The following is a 23394-nucleotide window of genomic DNA, read 5'->3' as shown; positions in this document are numbered from 1 at the left end:
CTTCTTGCTAGAGAGGTAAATTAACACAAATGGATGGTCTAATTGAGCAAAGCACTTAAAAACATGCATCCATCCTTCATCAGCAGTGTGTTTATGTGAATATTTTTAAGTTAGGCTGAAAGCTGCAGGGATTGAATCCTCTTTTGAATGGCAAAGCAACCTTTGCACAGTAACCTATATTAAGTCAGAAGCAAATCCACAAGGTAGCCAGGAATTGAACTGAGTCATGCCTTTCAGTCAATGTCTCTGACAAAAGCACTCCTTGTTCGTTAACACAACATCTCAGGTAGGGAGAGGAGAAGAAATGGCTAGTAATAGACGACATCTATGAGCATCTTAGCATCACTTTCTATTTTTATGCAATTGGTAACAAGAGTTGACTTTTGGCAATGTACAGAACAAGACTGAGCTCTAACAGCAGTAGCTGCATTTTTGGTATGCTGTGCTAACACTGAATTACTGACAGATAGTTGGAAATGGATGTGTTGAGTGATTTAGAAATAATGTGAACGCTGACTGAACCTCTATTGGGTTTTCCTTCCATTTCCTATTTCAACATTAGAACAAGGAGGGTATTATTTATAACAAGATATGTAAAGTCCCACAAAGAAAAATGATATTTTGAATTGACAGAATCTTGAAAGTACAAGCGTGGTTTCATAACTAAATATAATTTTAGACAGGAAAATGGGAATTAACCAAAATTTATATGTCCTTGAAGAAGTTTACTTTTTTTTTTCCCCCTTCCTTGGGAAATATTTACAGCTGCCTCAATGCAAAAGTAATTCAGAATATTTATATATCTATATCGCAGTAGCTCAGCTGGTTAGACTATTTTAAAAGCACTTGAGTGGATTTATTCATTGATGTGATCCAGTCAGAATGTGATGTATTAGGAACAGTAAGTTGTTTAGAAACTAGAAAGAAAAGCAAGGGTTTATTTATTTATTTATTTACATTCAGGTTAAGTAACCCAATTTTAAGAAAGTATAACATTTTGGGGAAAACAAAAAACGTGTTAGAGACCTTCAGAAAGGTGTTCGTTCAGGAAAAGGTTCCCAGGGAATTCAACATGTGATGACTGGAGACAGGAGTCCACGTATTGCAAGTTATTTATTATCACGTATATATTCAAAGGACTGAAAATTTGGAAAGCTGCATTCAAAATTAAGAGTTTAAACCATATAGATACTGATCCAACTGTGTCCTGCAGTTGCTGTGTCTTCATGGATCTCAGCTGATATCACTGTTTAGGAGAAACATCACTGTGATTTTCATTGCATGAATCTTTTACAGGTTCCTCAGTTTTAAAATGAAAAGTAAAACTGGTCTAATTTAAAATGGGTTGATAGGTTTAGTTAATTATTAATTTTATAGAGCATTCAGTTACTTGGGTAGGGGATGCCAAATAAATGTCAAAGATGAGCTTATACCTCAGAAACAATTTCTTTGGAGATTCTATTGAGAAATATATCATGGTAGTGATTGTCATTTGGGAGAGAGGAGTTTGGATCATGGCTCCCTAGTTCTTATGAGCTCTTTTAAGTGAATGGCAGCAGATGGGGGCAAAAAGAAATTGTGGATTCACCTGGTTTAGCATCTGAGTACTGTTCCTGGAGCTCTGGAGGAATTTTTTCTGACTCTCTCTTTTTTTTTTTTCTTTTTTTTTTTTTTTTTTTTTTTTTTTTCTTCAGGTTGGGGGGGTCACACAATGCTGCCCATTCGTTGGATGCCTCCAGAGAGTATCATGTACAGGAAGTTCACCACAGAAAGCGATGCGTGGAGCCTAGGGGTCGTATTATAGGAAATCTTTACCTATGGCAAACAGCCGTGGTATCAGCTCTCAAACAATGAGGTGTGTGTAATATTTTTTCAAATTGCATAAGGGAGGGGGGCATTTCAACTGATGGCATGGCTTCTTTGGGGAAAGGACAGCAGCAAACATATTTAGTAAAAGCAATAACCCTGATATTAAGTATTTATGGTACTGTTGAAAATTTTGTGGTTGAAATTCTTTTTCATTCTTTTCTATCCAAGGTGGATGGAATTTATCCAATTAGGACTATACCAAGCTGGGATGTAGCTTCTGCCTTTGTATAGGATAGTCCGCTCTGGATGTTGAGAAAGATCATGAGGAAATGAAAAGGAGCTTACCTGTCTCCCAAACTGGCATTGGGTGATTTCAGTTACATATTAGGAAATGTCATTGTCATTAATTGATTATTCTAAATCATCCTTGAATAGATTGAAGGAATCAGGAGATCTCTTCAAACCCAGGAAACTGAAAATAATCCCTTTCCAGAGATTAGCCATGTTCATACTCATAAAGTGTAAGGAGGGAGGGAAGGGTGCTCTGAGACAATTGAAAGAGCTTGCTTCTGAGAAGAGGTGAGCTTGATAGACAGGTAGGGGAGGTATGGAATGACTTCCCTACCACCGTTCCCCTATGAATGGAAGGAGTAACAAGGGTCAACATACAACATCAGTGAAGGTATTGCTCCTTGACATCTTACATTATGGCAATTTTTCCAGATCACATCCCACTGCCCATGCATCTACCTAGAAAGGCAGTTCTACAGAGGTGGCCAGGTGACTGCTGCCAGCGAGGCTGCTGTGGCTATTTGCAGATGGGGTGAGACCCATGTAATTGGCATGGCTGCAATTATCCTTTCTTTGTGATTTTTCATAGGTGATTGAGTGCATCACTCAGGGTCGAGTCCTGCAGCGACCTCGCACGTGCTCCAAGGAAATATATGAGTTGATGCTGGGCTGTTGGCAAAGGGAGCCTCACATTAGGCTCAACATCAGAGAAATCCATTCCCTCCTCCAGAACTTGGCCAGGACTTCTCCAGTCTACCTGGATATTTTAGGCTAAATCATCCTAGTGTTTCTTCTTATGGTCTATGTGAATTAATGTGTTCGCTGCCACTGAACTCCATTAAAATGTGTTCATAACTTTGACAGTATTAATGACAAAGATGTGGAGAAGCTTTCAAAGGGTAAGCAGTGAGCACTTCTCCATCTGCAGACACAGTATTGACTTTTTAGACAATACTGAAATGTATCTTCGCTCTCAGTTTCTCAATTTTTCCTCTCTCCTTTCTTTCCAATCAATTTGGCTTCTGCATTATTGTATCTCTGCATAGAAAAAGGTCTTAAAAACCTGCTTTGTTATATCAGCAGACTCTCCAGTTAATCCACCACAACTAACAATGCCTTGTTGTATTCATACCTTTGATGTGGATGAAAAAAGGGAGAAATATATTTGACTCAAACTTTGTGATTTCTGCTGTACGGATACTGGGAGTCTCTTTGTATTCACCTCAATTTTTTATTTTTTTTGCTTCAGCATGTGGGTGGAAAAAGGCTAGTGTTCTCTACATGAAGCATATTTCTTGCAGAGTCAAAGACAGATAGAATGAAAACAGAACTGTGTTTTCCACCATCTGGAGGAACTATGGGATCAGATGGCATCTAACCCCACTAAAAAACAAACAAACAAACAAAAAAACCACCACCACCAACAACAACAAAAAACTGAAACAATTACATGAAAGGCAAGAGGAACTTTAGTACTTTCCTTGGAGAACCTTTCTGAGGAGTGAAAGGATTATTCAAGGAGGTGCACGGCCAGCATTTTTCATTGCCAGATACAAGTTTATTATAAGGGAAAAAGATATCCCTGGTACTACACAGAATTACGTTACAAAATGATGAACAAAACACATACCCCTATTTTATCTTCTGGTAGGATATTGCCATGCTACTAGTAAAAAAATATTCTACAGCTAGTTTTTGGTAATAAAGGCTGAAGCTAAACTTATTGATGTGCAAGATTAATTTCAGGATTAAATGTTTAAACTAATGATAAGATAGAATAAACTACAGATGTTGGAGTAGGCGTATCTTATATTGTGCTTGTCCAGAAGCATATTCCTTCCTTCCTCAATACTTTTTTTTTCAATTGTGCAAGCAAAACTGTACGTGGTCTGTGTTGATTAATAGCCTTTGTGCAGAAATTAATCTCTCATCTTGTAGTACAGCCTTGTAGGCATAGCTAACTCATAATAGCATAATTTATAATTAATTGGAAGGGGCTAATGGAGGATATATATACAGTGCTACAGATAGAATAGATTGATATTACATGAATAATCTAAAGCACAGAGATCACTGGCTATGTTTGAGCCATGTTGGCGGATGGAGTGAGATCCCTGGAGAAAACAAATATGATTCTGAGGTTATGGCTTCCTATTTGGAGTGCAAAGACCCTTAGTTCAGTATCATGTTTATATTGGTACTAGTGCTGTCACTCCCAACATCCACTCTTTTAAAAATTCTTTTGGATTGGATGGGCATTGTACATGTACAGTATTTGCATGGCCACTGTGTTGGTTACAAATGCATGGGCATATCTGTTATTTTTTCAAACTGGAAGTTGAAGTTTTCAAATTCAGAGGTAGGATTATTTTTAATATGAATTCTTACAAATGGAAACCTACTTTATCTAGGTCCCAAGACTTTTGCCTCCCTCTGTGAGGGGACATTGTTGCAAAAAAAACAGTCTTTCTTTTCTTATTCTCTTTTTTCTTTTTTCTTATTGACATGATCCAGATCTAAATGGCCCATAATCTTTGTGTTGGGAGTATTTTATTTAATAAATTAATCATTTTGTTTTTGCAAATGTTCCCATAGTAGTCTTAATATATAATGTACTTGCATATATTATTTATTTAGATACTTTAGTTTGTTTGTGTTTTTTTTTTCTTTTCTACAGACGCTTTTAGAGCTAGCTCATAAAGATTTTGAACATTTTTAAAAGAAAACATTTCACTGGACAGTGGTGGATTTTTACCCTTCTCAATGTCATTGAAAAGGCAGTATTACAAATATACATGATACTATAACTATAAAGACATACTCAGTTTTTCTTTAATAAACTAAATGTTATTTCTTAACTAGCACTGAACTGGAAACACACAAAAAGTCTGAGGAAGATTCCCACAAAACAGGCCTTAAGATTTTATCTAGACTGTCTTGGAAATTCACATATAAAGCTATATAAAGATTTACATCCATTGAAATCCATTCTCTTGAGAATCTGATTTGTATGTTTTAAAGGAATTTGAAAAACATTTTTGTCATAGTGGTGGAGAAAGATGGTGTCAGTGTGCTGATACTGTGCAGTGGGAGAGGGTTTCAGGTGGTGGAAGGGGAGGAGTTAAGCTTCTGCCTGGTGTATTCTGTATTAGTTTCTTATGAACTTAATAAAGAAGCAACTGAAATGCTTCTGTTTCTAAGCAGGTTCCAGCCTGAAAGTAAGCATGTGGGTTTTGTTGCAAGTACTGAATAAAAAGGTGGGTAAGTGTTGTAGAATGAACAGAGAAGGGGAAGAAATATGCTCCAATCACAGCAAAGTGCATATTCATCATACTTGCACTGTCAGTTAAATCATGTATACTGAGTAAATATGACAATCAGGCTCATTTAAAAAAAATCTTTCTAGACTATGCTATGAGGTGATCATAAATATATATTATATAGTGGTTACATATGGTGTGTGTATAGATATATATACACATAGCATATACATGTATGCCTATGTCTGTTGTACTTTATATATGTGCAGATGTATGCACATTATGTATGAGCTGTGTGTATATGTATAAATTTATATAAACCTACGTTACTACAAATTGTAATTAGAGTGCTATTAATAAATATATAAAGTCTGCTGAGTAACCAAAACATTTGTTTTTTCTTTTGATATTTATTTTTCTGTGTTTGTGAAATTCAACTTCTTTAACTGGTGTGCAGCAGAGGAAGTGCTAGAATGCCAAAGAAATAACAACAAGAACTTTTTCCCCAAATTACTGCTTAAAAACATGTCTTCCATTCCTATCTCATATAAATATAGATTTCCATTTTGCCACCAAACTGTGACCTGGTGTGTGGAACTATTGTTCTCCTTTCTTTTTTCTTTTTCTGTTCTTAATGTAATATTTTCGTGCAAACATTTACTGGTCCTGGTTTTGCAGTTTGTTATAGCAAGTCATTGCTTTAAAACTTTGCATCTTGGCTGATTTTGAAATGATGCCTAGGTGTTAGCATTAAAAGTTTTGCTTGTGAATCCTGTGACCAGCTTCTCTTGACATGACATGGGAAGTCTCTTGTATTATAGTGTATTTAATAAAAATGACGTCTTACAATAAACAGTGTAAACCCAAAGAAAGATACAATGGTTACTTTAAAAGACATACAATTTTAATGAAGCGTTGTACGACCTCTTTATTTTTTTATATCTTTGTTTACCTCCATTCCTTTTGGAAAGGGTGAAAATAAGGGATAGTTTAGTATGCTTAGAAAGATGACATATTCGCACTCCAAAACCCTGATTAAAAAAAGAGGTCACAATTTCTAGGTGAGGAAAGCAGAGTCCCTTAATAATAGAAAAAAAAAGAAATATCCAATATGAATGTGGTTTGTTAGGCTCTTTTTTATTCTTCCTTTTTTTTTTTTTTTTTCTCTAAAATGGAGATCTGTGGTGGTTTTACTCGGGTGGGCAGCCGAGCTCCACCACAGCCACTCTCTCAGTCCTCCTCCTCAAAGGGAAAGGGGGAGAAAATACGATGCAAAGGGCTCAAGGGTTGAGTTAAGGATGGGGAGATTGCGCAAGAATTATCGTGATGGGCAAAACAGACTCGGAGTAGGGAGATAATAAAATTTATTGCCTATTACTAACAAGCTAGAGAAATGAGAAACAAAGGAAAGAAGCCAACAACGCCTTCTCCCCCCATCCACCCTCTTCCACTTCTTCCCCCCAAGTGGTGCAGGTCCACCTGCTCCACTGTGTTCTCCTCCACGGGCTACAGCGTAGAACCCTGATCCACCGTGGTACACCATGGGCTGCAGGGGGGCAACCTGCTTCACCATGGTCTTCACCACAGGCCGCAGGGGAACTTCAGCTCCGGCGCCTGGAGCACCTCCTCCTTCTTCACTGACCTTGGTGTCTGCAAGGCTGTTTCTCACTCCTCTCTCTCTCCCAGCTGCTATTGAGCAGCAGTTTTTTTCCCCTTTCTTAAATATGCTCTCACAGAGGCGCAAACAGCATTGCTTATTGGCCTGGCTCTGAACAGCGGCGGGGCCCTTCTCTAACACGGGGCAGCTTCTGGATTCTTCTTGCAGAAGCTACCCCTATGGCCCCCCGCTACCAAAACCTTGCCACGTAAACCCACTACAGACCTAGGAGTATTGGTCAATAGCCAGTTGAATATGAGCCAGCAGTATGCTCAGGTGGCCAAGAAGGCCAACAGCATCCTGGCTTGTATCAGAAATAGTGTATCCAGCAGGACTAGGGAAGTGATTGTCCCCCTGTACTTGACTCTGGTGAGGTGTGGTGGTTTTACTCAGGTGGGTGGCCGAGCTCCACCACAACCGCTCTCTCACTCCCCCTCCTCAAAGAGGAACGAGGAGAAAATACGATGAAAAGGGCTCAAGGGTTGAGATAAGGACAAGGAGATCGCACAGTAAGTATCGTGGCGGGCAAAACAGACTCAGCGTAGGGAGATAGTAAGATTTATTACCAATTACTAACAAGCTAGAGAAGCGAGAAACAAAGGAAAGAAACCAAAAGCACCTTCCCCCCCCAACCACCCTCTTCCACCTCCTCCCCCCGAGCGGCGCAGGGGAACGGGGGAATGGGGGTTATGGTCACTCTATAGCGCTGCTTCGCCGCCGCTCCTTCTCGGTCACTCTCGTCCCCTGTGCTGTGGGGTCCCTCCCACGGGATGCAGTCCTTCCCGAACTGATCCAGCGTGGGCTTCCCAGAGGCAGCAGCTCTTCAAGAACTGCTCCAGATATGAGTCCGTACCATGGGGTCCATCCCTCAGGAGCAAACTGCTCCAACCTGGATTCCCCCACGGGCAGCAGCTCCTGCCAGGTCACCTGCTCCTGCGTGGTCTCCTCTCCACGGGCTACAGGTCTGGCCCGGAATCTGCTCCGGCAGGGGTCTTCCACAGGCCGCAGCCTCCGTCGGTGCAGGTCCACCTGCTCCACCGTGGTCTCCTCCACGGGCTGCAGCGTGGAACCCTGCTCCACCGTGGTACTCCGTGGGCTGCAGGGGGACAGCCTGCTTCACCATGGTCCTCACCACAGGCCACAGGGGACTTCTGCTCCGTCACCTGGAGCACCTCTCCCCCTCCTTCTTCACTGACCTTGGCGCCTGCAAGGCTGTTCCTCCCTCCTCTCACTCTCCCAGCTGCTGTGTGGCACAGCATTTTTTTCCCCCGTCTTAAATATGCTCTCACAGAGGCGCAAAACAACATCGCTTATTGGCTCAGCTCTGGTCAGCCGTGGGGCCCTAACTGTAAGAAATGGTCCAGCAATTCGTGCCACTAAGGGGTTTTGAAGGGTTAACATTGAGGCCTGGGTTTAGGCGAGAAAAGAACAAAGGGATTTCTTCGGAGAAAAACTGCTGACTTTGCACGAATGTGCAGTAACTTCTGACAGCCGGCCAAGAGACCACTAGATAAGGAGGAAGAATATGAGCCTCCCTGTCTCCCTGTCCGAGCGGCCCCCGAGAAAGTAACAGAGACTGATAAGCAGCTGCACTTGGAAGGACGTCGGATTCGGGAAACCAATTATAATAACCCTGCCTCTTCTAGAAGTAGTAATGAATATGTATTAGCCTAGGAGCATAAAAACCAGCCGCCTTACGTAACAGGTGTGCGTCCCGGTGGAGCAGAGACTCCCGGCGCACCCAGCGCTGTTTGCTTGCCTCTATTCGTTTAATAAATTGTAAACTCTGATTGTAATCCTATTTGGGACTCAGTCATTTATAACAATTGGGGGCTCGTCCGGGATGGTCTTGGTTCCTGAATTCTGACTTGATCTAGGAGGGGCGCCCCCACCATTTGGTGGCTCCTGTTCGAGTCAGGTCGGGACTAATGCCATCTCGAACCTGAATAAGGGCAAGCAAAGATTTAGATTTTTATGAGCTCCCTTTTGCCGGCTGCAGCACTATATTTTGCCCGTAATTCTGCGCGCGAAGATCCGAACGAAGACGACGGAGTCGTAAGTATTTAATGTGTATACCGTTCGGTTGGGTGGGATTCGGTTGCCTGTGTGTGTGAGAGTGTGATTGAGACGGAACGTAGTTCCGAAGCGATTGTGGAGGTCTTCTAACCGCGGTTCCAATCTCCCGCGAGGGACTTGGCCGGTGAAGGACCGAAGCGATTCCTATAGGATTCGTGGGTGGGTGATAGGTCCTAAACCCCCTGCAAGACACTCTCACTAAGGCAACCAAGGGCTGTAGGAATTGCCACAGTAAAATTCCTAGATGGGTCAGATTAAATCGAAGACCCGGGACCAGAGAAAAGGGAGCAAATTACCAGACATACCACCAGAAAGTCCATTAGGGATAATGATTAGAAATTGGAACGATAGGGGCCCCAGAAAAGGAAAAAGCAAAGTAAAAATGATTCAGTATTGTATGATAGAATGGCCAAAGGAGCCTTTAAGACCACATGTCTTTTGGCCTATTTTCGGATCTTTTGAAGACTGGGTTTGCCAGGCTTTAAATCTACATGTTAACTCAAAGGAACCTTTTAGCCAGGAGGAAAGTGATTATGCAGGATTATGGATCAGGACCTCACGTCCTTTTCCAGCCTCAATATTTACACTAAAAGCAGACGAGAAGTTTGACGAAGAAGAGAACAAAAAAATAAAAAATAAAAAAAAAAGGAAAAAGAAAAAGATGATGAATGGGAGTCATTGGATAACCTACCACCTCTATATCCTAACAATCCACCCCCGGTGGTGCATCTTGTAATCCTGTTTTGTTCTTAAATGTTTTGACTGTGTCAAGGAGGAAGGTGGGAGCATTATCTAAGTAACAGTTTAGAAGTTTGGGTATATTCGCGGTGGTGTTCGGTCAGTTTCCCAAGTATCGGGGGAGGGGGGCTGACTGATTATCAAAGTGGTAGAACGGAGAGTCACTTCTTTGGTGGTTCGGGCCTGAGCCCTGGGAATTTGGTAAAAAGGGGGAGAGCGAATTTATTTAGGCCTCAATACCTTTTTAAACCCCCATCTTGACGGATACACAGGAGTGATTCCTTGTTTTGTGTAGGCTTACTAACAAAGTGCATGAGAAAAATTACCATTTGGCTTGAAATTCGGTCTTATTGAAATGTAAATTTTGTGGAAAAGGTGTTATTGTTTGTCTAGAAGACAGAAGGCTGAGTGCTTCTGGTGTTTTTCCGAAGTCCTGCGGATTTATGATTGGAACGGGGCTCATTAATAATCTGAAATAGTAAAGTTTGTATGTGGAAAGAAGAGTTTAATCCCAGAGGACTGGGACATTTGGGAAGAAGATTAGGAAAAGATAGTAAAAACCTGCAATAAAAAGGTTTGCGTGGAAATTGAAACAAGGGACAGTAACTAATATAAATAAATAAAAGGGAATGGGAAATCAAGGAAAAGGGGAAAATCCAAAAAAAAAAAAGACGTCCTAAAAAAAAAAAAAAAAAAGCCTCCTTGGGTGCATATTGGCACATTGGAAGGATATTGTTAGAAATGGGGGCACAGAAAGCAAGAGGACTTCCACTAAGTATTGCAATCAATGGTGGCCACTATATAAACTAAATGGCCACTTTATGGATCAATCGACTATAACAGTGTCTTGCAATTAATGTTTTTGAGGAGAGAAGGAAAATAGGATGAAATGTTGTATAGTGATATGTTGTTTCAGCATCTTGGAGGGAAAAGGTTTGGAATTAAGTTGGCCCCTGACTGAGCCTTTGGTGTTGGCATTAGAAAAGTACAGGCTGGAGAAAGATAAAGGAAGTGTTAAAAGGGTTGTTGAAGGTGTTAAAGGTTGTGTGGCATGTAGTATTTAACAGAGCTGTTTAAAGTTGAATGAGCAGGGAAAGAGGATGTAGGAATGTTAATAGTTCCGTCTCAACCCGAGGCTGAGGTCTCTAAATCGCGGTGTGAGCCCTCTGGGGCAGGGGGACCGTGATGGGTCCGAGAGAGTTGTCGTGGAAACAGAAAAGCAGCTAACTCTTAAAACAACCTGAGTTCATGTGTGAGCTCAGATTGCCAATGGGACCGCTCAGGGAACTGTCAACGATTGCATTCCCCTGACCGACCCCCTCACTGAGACCCTAATCACCCCGGAAATTATGTAAATACCAAAATCTGGTTAAATTGGCTATTGGGAATTGAGAATCTGTTCCAACAAGGTCCAAAAGAAACCCCTATGGAATTTATGGAATTTTTGAATTTCTGGACCAACTTTGAAATGCAATGAAAAAAAAATGGACCTGGCTTAAAAAAAAAAAAAAAAAAAAAAAAAAGAGAGAGAGAGAGAGGCAACTGGCTAACCTCTTTCCAGGGCAATCAGCCCCTGATATCAGAAAGAAATTGTCTTAGGCTGCAGGACAAACAACAGTCAGGAATGATGGGGACCTGGGGCATCTACCCTAGCAGGTCCACTAGTTGAAATAAAGCTAGGAAACGAAGACAGGCTTGAATTTTTTGTTGGTTATGGGAGCTTCTTTCTCTGTGTTAATTAGGCTGTAAATGTAATAGGAGCAACATATTCAGTGTTAAATAGTTTAAAAGGACGATTAGGAACTAAGACAACTACAATAATTGGAGCCACAGGGAAAGAGGAAGAATGGTCATTCTTACGACCCCTTGATTTGCGTTTTGGGGGTGAGGAACTAACCCATAAATTTTAGTATGTACCAGAATGCCCGATGCCACTCTTGGGACGGGATCTATTAGCCAAATTAGATGCAACAATAACCTTTGAGGATGGAGAATTAATAATGAAGGTACCTGAGTCCAAAGTAGGCCAAATCCTAATGATCAAAGATAAACCCTTTGTTAATATTCCAAGAGAAGTAGAAAATGCAGTTATAGCAACAGTACGGGAAACAGATGTACCAGGGAAGTCGAAACTGGCACAACTGGTAAAGGTGGAATTAAAGGAAGGAGCCAAACCTGTTTGAATCAAACAATATCCACTTAAGATAGAAGCTAGGCACGGGAATAGTGAAAATTATTGACAAATTTCTCAAATATCAGATTCTGGAAGAATGTAAATCGGAATACAATACTCCAATTTTTCCAGTAAAGAAGCCGAATGGCGAGTATAGATCTGTACAAGATCTTAGAGCAATAAATGAAATAACAAAGGATATTCACCCGGTAGTAGCTAATCCTTACACATTGTTAACATCTGTGAAAGAGAAATATAAATGGTTTACCGTGATAGATTTAAAGGATGCCTTCTTTTGCATACCTCTTGATAAAGATAGTAGAAAATTATTTGCCTTCAAATGGGAAAACGTATTGAAGTTTTTGGACCACATATGGTAACGACCGTTTTGGAACAAAGCGGGGGGGCACTGGTTATCACCCAGCCGGATGATGAAATATCAGGCAATCCTAACTGAACAAGATGACATAACCTTGAAAACGACTAACCTGTTATATCCAGCAGTATTTCTAGGAACCGTTCCAGAAGAAGGACCGTTGGAACACAATTGTGTGGAAATAATCGAACATAAGCCAGCCACAAAGATTTGAAGGATGTACCCCTTGAAAGGTATTCAGTGGGAATACCACACTCCGTGGCACCCACAAAGCTCAGGGAAAGTAGAAAGGATGAATCAAACAATAAAACAACAATTGGCTAAGTTAATGATCGAGACACAGCTGCCCTGGACGAAATGCTTACCATTGGCACTTTTAAACATAAGAACTAAACCACACAGTGAGACTGGATTATCATCATATGAAATGTTATATGGTATGCCTTATTCTCAAGGGATGCCCCTAGGGAACAATGTAGTTGAGGATCATAGTATCCAGAAATACATAATTACCATTGGAAGGAGATTACAGGAGATAAGATAAATTGGGATGATGACTCAGACACCACCTTTAGGATTTGCTATTCATAAAATACAACCAGGAGACAAGGTCTTAATAAAAACCTGGAGAGAAGAATCATTGAACCCCCGATGGGAGGGACTGTACCTTGTTTTACTTACTACTGAAACAGCTGTGAGAACAGCAAGAAGGGGTTGGACCCACGCATCCAGAATAAAAGGACCAATAACTACCGAAGCCTGGAGGGTTGAGTCCACTCCTGGGGAACTGAAACTGAGACTAAAGAGGAACTGATATCCCAGCAATGAGGTTCTGCATGAATTAAGGGCACTGGATAAAGAGGACAAGGCTGAAGGGAGGAAAGGGAGAAGGCAAGACCGGGGTAGGACCCTCCACTGCGGCGTGTATGGTCTACCGAGGGAGGCAACCCCTATGGGTATTGACCGCCGAGTGAGAGTGCCTCGACCGGACTTCTCCCACACCAAGATCAGTTTGTCCTGAGAAAAATAACATGAGAACCTTTTAAACCCATAATAAAATTGTGATTAGTTTTTCCAGGAGCTGGATCACCCTGAAGGGCTGAATGGTAACACAAGCTCTGAAAGCGGGCCCAACCCCATGATTGAAGGCGCTTCCCACACTCTCAAGATTGGACGGCGAAAAAGGCTTATAATATGACAGGTCGCCAAAGAGAACTGAATTGTGACTGTAAGTGGAAACCCAACGTGGGAGCTTGGAAGCGTGCATATACGAGTACAAACGGGGCAGACATTGTAACAGGACCACTCGGTAACAAGGACACTCTGTATTATCACGCCCCAAAGGGTAAAGATGGATGGGATGGTCATTTTCCAAACGGGACGTGGGCCCTAAAGGGACATTATTGGGTGTGTGGCAAACATGCTTACAAGAGGCTACCTGGAAACTGGTCGGGAATATGCTATGGGGGGTACATAAGACCCTTGTTCTTTTTATTGTCACAAACACAAGGAAATCATTTAGGAATAAGATTATATGATGACCTGAACAGAGTAAAACGATCTATTGATACTTCCTTATCCGGGGATAGTGCCCAAAAATGGGGAAAGGATGAATGGCCTCCTGAAAGAATCATACAGCATTATGGGCCAGCCACCTGGAACCCAAATGAGTTGATATCAGGAGCCCGAGAACCTATTTATAATTTGAACCGAATAATTAGGTTGCAAGCTATCCTCGAAGTTGTAACAAATCAAACAGCGACAGCCTTGGATCTTTTGGCTGACCAATCCACTCAAATGAGAAATGCTATATTCCAACATAGAATGGTCTTAGACTATTTACTAGCAGAAGAAGGGGGAGTATGTGGAAAACTGAACGATTCTAATTGTTGTCTACAGATTGATGATAATGGAAAAGTGGTCAAGCAGATAACAAAGGAAATTAGAAAGCTAGCCCACGTCCCAGTACAAACTTGGAAGGGTATGGATTGGGATTTCTTTTCATGGTTGCCTGGTGAACCATGGGTTAAAAGGATGCTGTTTTTATTTTTATGTGGTATAGTGACATTATTGTTTATACCTTGTATGATACCTTGCTTTACATTGTTGATACGGCGAGTAATAAATAGCACCCAATTTGTGATGACTTCAGTGGAGAGAAAAGGTGACGTGTCGATAATGATGCTTAAGAAGTGGACACCCCGAGAACTGACTGATGAAATCCAATTGTTACTGACAAAGGTTGAAGGAGAGACACGAATTGATGATTAAAAAAAAAAAAAACGGAGGAATTGTAAGAAATGGTCCAGCAATTCGTGCCACTAAGGGGTTTTGAAGGGTTAACATTGAGGCCTGGGTTTAGGCGAGAAAAGAACAAAGGGATTTCTTCGGAGAAAAACTGCTGACTTTGCACGAATGTGCAGTAACTTCTGACAGCCGGCCAAGAGACCACTAGATAAGGAGGAAGAATATGAGCCTCCCTGTCTCCCTGTCCGAGCGGCCCCCGAGAAAGTAACAGAGACTGATAAGCAGCTGCACTTGGAAGGACGTCGGATTCGGGAAACCAATTATAATAACCCTGCCTCTTCTAGAAGTAGTAATGAATATGTATTAGCCTAGGAGCATAAAAACCAGCCGCCTTACGTAACAGGTGTGCGTCCCGGTGGAGCAGAGACTCCCGGCGCACCCAGCGCTGTTTGCTTGCCTCTATTCGTTTAATAAATTGTAAACTCTGATTGTAATCCTATTTGGGACTCAGTCATTTATAACACTAACCAAACATGGGGCAGCTTCTAGATCCTTCTCACAGAAGCCACCCCTATGGCCCCCTGCTACCAATGCCTTGCCACGTAAACCCACTACATGAGGCCACACCTTGAATGCTGTGTTCAGTTTTGGGCCCCTCACTACGAGAAGGACACCAAGGTGCTGGAGCGTGTTCAAAGAAGGACAACGAAACTGGTGAAGGGTCTAGAGAACAAGTCTCATGAGGAGTGGCTGAGGGAGCTGGGGTTGTTTAGCTTGGAGAAAAGAAGGCTCAGGGGACACCTTGTTGTACCTTACAGTTACCTTAAAGGAGCTTGTAGCGAAGTGAGGATTGGGCTCTTCTCCCAGGCACCAAGTGATAAGATGAGGGGAAATGGCCTGAACTTGCACCAGGGGAGGTTTAGGTTGGATATTAGGAAATCCAGTTAGCTCTCCCAGGCTATCTGTCCTTGCTCCCTCTCTCTGTAGGCCTTCTCTTTCTGTTTGAATGTTGACATAGTTTTATTGCTTTAATCATCTTGAGATTTAAACACCAAAATATCTATTTGCCCTGGTTTTATTTTACTGATTAAAGCTTCTCACAAAAGAAGAGCCAATCTGCATTGTTTCTGAAACCGTTTAAATATTCTTTGGAGACATATGCATTCACATCTCCTTTCACTCAGTTATTTTGCTCAGGTAACCAAACTAGCTGGTGCCAGGAACATGTGAAAAGATGCAAATCTATTTCCTCCTGCCTTTGACATCTCAGCCAGGCATGTTGCTGACCTTGTCTCGGTCATCCTGAATGCTGTCCAGCATTTCCATATTCCTGGCACATCCCCCCTCAACTCTCCACATTTCCACCACTTTTGCTGTGATATATTTTAGGAATCGGCATATACATGCATATACAAACTAATTCCTGGGTCCCCCAGCAAGTGCAGACAAAACAGAAATATAGTCCTTCAGTCTCCTAGCAACAGAGTGGCTCAAAATGAAAGCCAGAGACCTGTTTCCCTGGCAGTATTCTGTATGTAAGATGTGCGTTTTGCTTTTGTTGCACCTGAGTGCTATTTCTAATTTGGCTCTTTTTTTTTTTTTTTTAAGTGAGTTATTTTCAGCAATTAAATTATTTTATTAAGAGCACTGCTGACATCCCCAGTTTCTATAATTAACATTTTAAAAAATCACAGCTGGGAACTGCAAGTCTTTTGGAGACAAAATAGGATGAACATATGGAACTCATATTCCCTGCTCCCCTCTTTTTCCCCATCATCCCTGAACCAGAGTGTTGGGAGGAATGGGTTAAAAACCAAAGATTGACAAGGAGGGTGGGAACAGAATGGCGAGGAGAAAGCCAATTCATCCACCGTGTGTTCCTCTCCATCTTTCTCACTCATTACTGCCAATGAGTTGGCATATGACGATGGTGCACTCTGTACAAACTTCTGCTACATGGGTCATATGCACTTGACTTCATTAATTAATTAATTGCTGAAAATAACTCACTTAAAAAAAAAAAAAAAGAGCCAAATTAGAAATAGCACTCAGGTGCAACAAAAGCAAAACGCACATCTTACATACAGAATACTGCCAGGGAAACAGGTCTCTGGCTTTCATTTTGAGCCACTCTGTTGCTAGGAGACTGAAGGACTATATTTCTGTTTTGTCTGCACTTGCTGGGGGACCCAGGAATTAGTTTGTATATGCATGTATATGCCGATTCCTAAAATATATCACAGCAAAAGTGGTGGAAATGTGGAGAGTTGAGGGGGGATGTGCCAGGAATATGGAAATGCTGGACAGCATTCAGGATGACCGAGACAAGGTCAGCAACATGCCTGGCTGAGATGTCAAAGGCAGGAGGAAATAGATTTGCATCTTTTCACATGTTCCTGGCACCAGCTAGTTTGGTTACCTGAGCAAAATAACTGAGTGAAAGGAGATGTGAATGCATATGTCTCCAAAGAATATTTAAACGGTTTCAGAAACAATGCAGATTGGCTCTTCTTTTGTGAGAAGCTTTAATCAGTAAAATAAAACCAGGGCAAATAGATATTTTGGTGTTTAAATCTCAAGATGATTAAAGCAATAAAACTATGTCAACATTCAAACAGAAAGAGAAGGCCTACAGAGAGAGGGAGCAAGGACAGATAGCCTGGGAGAGCTAACTGGATTTCCTAATATCCAACCTAAACCTCCCCTGGTGCAAGTTCAGGCCATTTCCCCTCATCTTATCACTTGGTGCCTGGGAGAAGAGCCCAATCCTCACTTCGCTACAAGCTCCTTTAAGGTAACTGTAAGGTACAACAAGGTGTCCCCTGAGCCTTCTTTTCTCCAAGCTAAACAACCCCAGCTCCCTCAGCCACTCCTCATGAGACTTGTTCTCTAGACCCTTCACCAGTTTCGTTGTCCTTCTTTGAACACGCTCCAGCACCTTGGTGTCCTTCTCGTAGTGAGGGGCCCAAAACTGAACACAGCATTCAAGGTGTGGCCTCATGTAGTGGGTTTACGTGGCAAGGCATTGGTAGCAGGGGGCCATAGGGGTGGCTTCTGTGAGAAGGATCTAGAAGCTGCCCCATGTTTGGTTAGGGCCCCACGGCTGACCAGAGCTGAGCCAATAAGCGATGTTGTTTTGCGCCTCTGTGAGAGCATATTTAAGACGGGGGAAAAAAATGCTGTGCCACACAGCAGCTGGGAGAGTGAGAGGAGGGAGGAACAGCCTTGCAGGCGCCAAGGTCAGTGAAGAAGGAGGGGGAGAGGTGCTCCAGGTGACGGAGCAGAAGTCCCCTGTGGCCTGTGGTGAGGACCATGGTGAAGCAGGCTGTCCCCCTGCAGCCCACGGAGTACCACGGTGGAGCAGGGTTCCACGCTGCAGCCCGTGGAGGAGACCACGGTGGAGCAGGTGGACCTGCACCGACGGAGGCTGCGGCCTGTGGAAGACCCCTGCCGGAGCAGATTCCGGGCCAGACCTGTAGCCCGTGGAGAGGAGACCACGCAGGAGCAGGTGACCTGGCAGGAGCTGCTGCCCGTGGGGGAATCCAGGTTGGAGCAGTTTGCTCCTGAGGGATGGACCCCATGGTACGGACTCATATCTGGAGCAGTTCTTGAAGAGCTGCTGCCTCTGGGAAGCCCACGCTGGATCAGTTCGGGAAGGACTGCATCCCGTGGGAGGGACCCCACAGCACAGGGGACGAGAGTGACCGAGAAGGAGCGGCGGCGAAGCAGCGCTATAGAGTGACCATAACCCCCATTCCCCCGTTCCCCTGCGCCGCTCGGGGGGAGGAGGTGGAAGAGGGTGGTTGGGGGGGGAAGGTGCTTTTGGTTTCTTTCCTTTGTTTCTCGCTTCTCTAGCTTGTTAGTAATTGGTAATAAATCTTACTATCTCCCTACGCTGAGTCTGTTTTGCCCGCCACGATACTTACTGTGCGATCTCCTTGTCCTTATCTCAACCCTTGAGCCCTTTTCATCGTATTTTCTCCTCGTTCCTCTTTGAGGAGGGGGAGTGAGAGAGCGGTTGTGGTGGAGCTCGGCCACCCACCTGAGTAAAACCACCACACCTCACCAGAGTCAAGTACAGGGGGACAATCACTTCCCTAGTCCTGCTGGATACACTATTTCTGATACAAGCCAGGATGCTGTTGGCCTTCTTGGCCACCTGAGCATACTGCTGGCTCATATTCAACTGGCTATTGACCAATACTCCTAGGTCTGTAGTGGGTTTACGTGGCAAGGTTTTGGTAGCGGGGGGCCATAGGGGTAGCTTCTGCAAGAAGAATCCAGAAGCTGCCCCGTGTTAGAGAAGGGCCCCGCCGCTGTTCAGAGCCAGGCCAATAAGCAATGCTGTTTGCGCCTCTGTGAGAGCATATTTAAGAAAGGGGAAAAAAACTGCTGCTCAATAGCAGCTGGGAGAGAGAGAGGAGTGAGAAACAGCCTTGCAGACACCAAGGTCAGTGAAGAAGGAGGAGGTGCTCCAGGCGCCGGAGCTGAAGTTCCCCTGCGGCCTGTGGTGAAGACCATGGTGAAGCAGGTTGCCCCCCTGCAGCCCATGGTGTACCACGGTGGATCAGGGTTCTACGCTGTAGCCCGTGGAGGAGAACACAGTGGAGCAGGTGGACCTGCACCACTTGGGGGGAAGAAGTGGAAGAGGGTGGATGGGGGGAGAAGGCGTTGTTGGCTTCTTTCCTTTGTTTCTCATTTCTCTAGCTTGTTAGTAATAGGCAATAAATTTTATTATCTCCCTACTCCGAGTCTGTTTTGCCCATCACGATAATTCTTGCGCAATCTCCCCATCCTTAACTCAACCCTTGAGCCCTTTGCATCGTATTTTCTCCCCCTTTCCCTTTGAGGAGGAGGACTGAGAGAGTGGCTGTGGTGGAGCTCGGCTGCCCACCCGAGTAAAACCACCACAGATGTCCATTTTAGAGAAAAAAAAAAAAAAGGAAGAATAAAAAAGAGCCTAACAAACCACATTCATATTGGATATTTCTTTTTTTTTCTATTATTAAGGGACTCTGCTTTCCTCACCTAGAAATTGTGACCTCTTTTTTTAATCAGGGTTTTGGAGTGCGAATATGTCATCTTTCTAAGCATACTAAACTATCCCTTATTTTCACCCTTTCCAAAAGGAATGGAGGTAAACAAAGATATAAAAAAATAAAGAGGTCGTACAACGCTTCATTAAAATTGTATGTCTTTTAAAGTAACCATTGTATCTTTCTTTGGGTTTACACTGTTTATTGTAAGACGTCATTTTTATTAAATACACTATAATACAAGAGACTTCCCATATCATGTCAAGAGAAGCTGGTCACAGGATTCACAAGCAAAACTTTTAATGCTAACACCTAGGCATCATTTCAAAATCAGCCAAGATGCAAAGTTTTAAAGCAATGACTTGCTATAACAAACTGCAAAACCAGGACCAGTAAATGTTTGCACGAAAATATTACATTAAGAACAGAAAAAGAAAAAAGAAAGGAGAACAATAGTTCCACACACCAGGTCACAGTTTGGTGGCAAAATGGAAATCTATATTTATATGAGATAGGAATGGAAGACATGTTTTTAAGCAGTAATTTGGGGAAAAAGTTCTTGTTGTTATTTCTTTGGCATTCTAGCACTTCCTCTGCTGCACACCAGTTAAAGAAGTTGAATTTCACAAACACAGAAAAATAAATATCAAAAGAAAAAACAAATGTTTTGGTTACTCAGCAGACTTTATATATTTATTAATAGCACTCTAATTACAATTTGTAGTAACGTAGGTTTATATAAATTTATACATATACACACAGCTCATACATAATGTGCATACATCTGCACATATATAAAGTACAACAGACATAGGCATACATGTATATGCTATGTGTATATATATCTATACACACACCATATGTAACCACTATATAATATATATTTATGATCACCTCATAGCATAGTCTAGAAAGATTTTTTTTAAATGAGCCTGATTGTCATATTTACTCAGTATACATGATTTAACTGACAGTGCAAGTATGATGAATATGCACTTTGCTGTGATTGGAGCATATTTCTTCCCCTTCTCTGTTCATTCTACAACACTTACCCACCTTTTTATTCAGTACTTGCAACAAAACCCACATGCTTACTTTCAGGCTGGAACCTGCTTAGAAACAGAAGCATTTCAGTTGCTTCTTTATTAAGTTCATAAGAAACTAATACAGAATACACCAGGCAGAAGCTTAACTCCTCCCCTTCCACCACCTGAAACCCTCTCCCACTGCACAGTATCAGCACACTGACACCATCTTTCTCCACCACTATGACAAAAATGTTTTTCAAATTCCTTTAAAACATACAAATCAGATTCTCAAGAGAATGGATTTCAATGGATGTAAATCTTTATATAGCTTTATATGTGAATTTCCAAGACAGTCTAGATAAAATCTTAAGGCCTGTTTTGTGGGAATCTTCCTCAGACTTTTTGTGTGTTTCCAGTTCAGTGCTAGTTAAGAAATAACATTTAGTTTATTAAAGAAAAACTGAGTATGTCTTTATAGTTATAGTATCATGTATATTTGTAATACTGCCTTTTCAATGACATTGAGAAGGGTAAAAATCCACCACTGTCCAGTGAAATGTTTTCTTTTAAAAATGTTCAAAATCTTTATGAGCTAGCTCTAAAAGCGTCTGTAGAAAAGAAAAAAAAAACACAAACAAACTAAAGTATCTAAATAAATAATATATGCAAGTACATTATATATTAAGACTACTATGGGAACATTTGCAAAAACAAAATGATTAATTTATTAAATAAAATACTCCCAACACAAAGATTATGGGCCATTTAGATCTGGATCATGTCAATAAGAAAAAAGAAAAAAGAGAATAAGAAAAGAAAGACTGTTTTTTTTGCAACAATGTCCCCTCACAGAGGGAGGCAAAAGTCTTGGGACCTAGATAAAGTAGGTTTCCATTTGTAAGAATTCATATTAAAAATAATCCTACCTCTGAATTTGAAAACTTCAACTTCCAGTTTGAAAAAATAACAGATATGCCCATGCATTTGTAACCAACACAGTGGCCATGCAAATACTGTACATGTACAATGCCCATCCAATCCAAAAGAATTTTTAAAAGAGTGGATGTTGGGAGTGACAGCACTAGTACCAATATAAACATGATACTGAACTAAGGGTCTTTGCACTCCAAATAGGAAGCCATAACCTCAGAATCATATTTGTTTTCTCCAGGGATCTCACTCCATCCGCCAACATGGCTCAAACATAGCCAGTGATCTCTGTGCTTTAGATTATTCATGTAATATCAATCTATTCTATCTGTAGCACTGTATATATATCCTCCATTAGCCCCTTCCAATTAATTATAAATTATGCTATTATGAGTTAGCTATGCCTACAAGGCTGTACTACAAGATGAGAGATTAATTTCTGCACAAAGGCTATTAATCAACACAGACCACGTACAGTTTTGCTTGCACAATTGAAAAAAAAAGTATTGAGGAAGGAAGGAATATGCTTCTGGACAAGCACAATATAAGATACGCCTACTCCAACATCTGTAGTTTATTCTATCTTATCATTAGTTTAAACATTTAATCCTGAAATTAATCTTGCACATCAATAAGTTTAGCTTCAGCCTTTATTACCAAAAACTAGCTGTAGAATATTTTTTTACTAGTAGCATGGCAATATCCTACCAGAAGATAAAATAGGGGTATGTGTTTTGTTCATCATTTTGTAACGTAATTCTGTGTAGTACCAGGGATATCTTTTTCCCTTATAATAAACTTGTATCTGGCAATGAAAAATGCTGGCCGTGCACCTCCTTGAATAATCCTTTCACTCCTCAGAAAGGTTCTCCAAGGAAAGTACTAAAGTTCCTCTTGCCTTTCATGTAATTGTTTCAGTTTTTTGTTGTTGTTGGTGGTGGTGGTTTTTTTGTTTGTTTGTTTGTTTTTTAGTGGGGTTAGATGCCATCTGATCCCATAGTTCCTCCAGATGGTGGAAAACACAGTTCTGTTTTCATTCTATCTGTCTTTGACTCTGCAAGAAATATGCTTCATGTAGAGAACACTAGCCTTTTTCCACCCACATGCTGAAGCAAAAAAAATAAAAAATTGAGGTGAATACAAAGAGACTCCCAGTATCCGTACAGCAGAAATCACAAAGTTTGAGTCAAATATATTTCTCCCTTTTTTCATCCACATCAAAGGTATGAATACAACAAGGCATTGTTAGTTGTGGTGGATTAACTGGAGAGTCTGCTGATATAACAAAGCAGGTTTTTAAGACCTTTTTCTATGCAGAGATACAATAATGCAGAAGCCAAATTGATTGGAAAGAAAGGAGAGAGGAAAAATTGAGAAACTGAGAGCGAAGATACATTTCAGTATTGTCTAAAAAGTCAATACTGTGTCTGCAGATGGAGAAGTGCTCACTGCTTACCCTTTGAAAGCTTCTCCACATCTTTGTCATTAATACTGTCAAAGTTATGAACACATTTTAATGGAGTTCAGTGGCAGCGAACACATTAATTCACATAGACCATAAGAAGAAACACTAGGATGATTTAGCCTAAAATATCCAGGTAGACTGGAGAAGTCCTGGCCAAGTTCTGGAGGAGGGAATGGATTTCTCTGATGTTGAGCCTAATGTGAGGCTCCCTTTGCCAACAGCCCAGCATCAACTCATATATTTCCTTGGAGCACGTGCGAGGTCGCTGCAGGACTCGACCCTGAGTGATGCACTCAATCACCTATGAA

General features: G+C 41.7%; 1 protein-coding gene and 1 pseudogene across 4 annotated transcripts in view; one reads left to right on the top strand and one right to left on the bottom strand.

The window, feature by feature from the left end:
- Nucleotides 1-6208, top strand: part of LOC125181697 (BDNF/NT-3 growth factors receptor-like) — a 153704-nt pseudogene extending 147496 nt beyond the window's left edge.
- The window catches only part of LOC136788760 (uncharacterized), a 145715-nt gene that overhangs the window by 80953 nt on the left and 41368 nt on the right, over nucleotides 1-23394 (bottom strand). The window contains exon 3 of one of the 4 annotated variants that reach the window (XR_010827368.1): nucleotides 19856-23387. The exons of the other annotated variants lie outside the window; for them this stretch is intronic. The gene's annotated coding sequence lies outside the window, so the exon portion shown is untranslated. Of the gene's footprint in view, nucleotides 1-19855; nucleotides 23388-23394 lie in introns of those variants that run through there. 4 annotated transcript variants of the gene reach the window in all.

This window comes from Anser cygnoides, chromosome W (genome assembly GCF_040182565.1).
Source record: "Anser cygnoides isolate HZ-2024a breed goose chromosome W, Taihu_goose_T2T_genome, whole genome shotgun sequence".
NCBI lineage: Eukaryota > Metazoa > Chordata > Aves > Anseriformes > Anatidae > Anser > Anser cygnoides.
The sequence above is the reverse complement of the archived record's forward strand: the minus strand, read 5'-3'. Positions and strand labels throughout refer to the sequence as shown.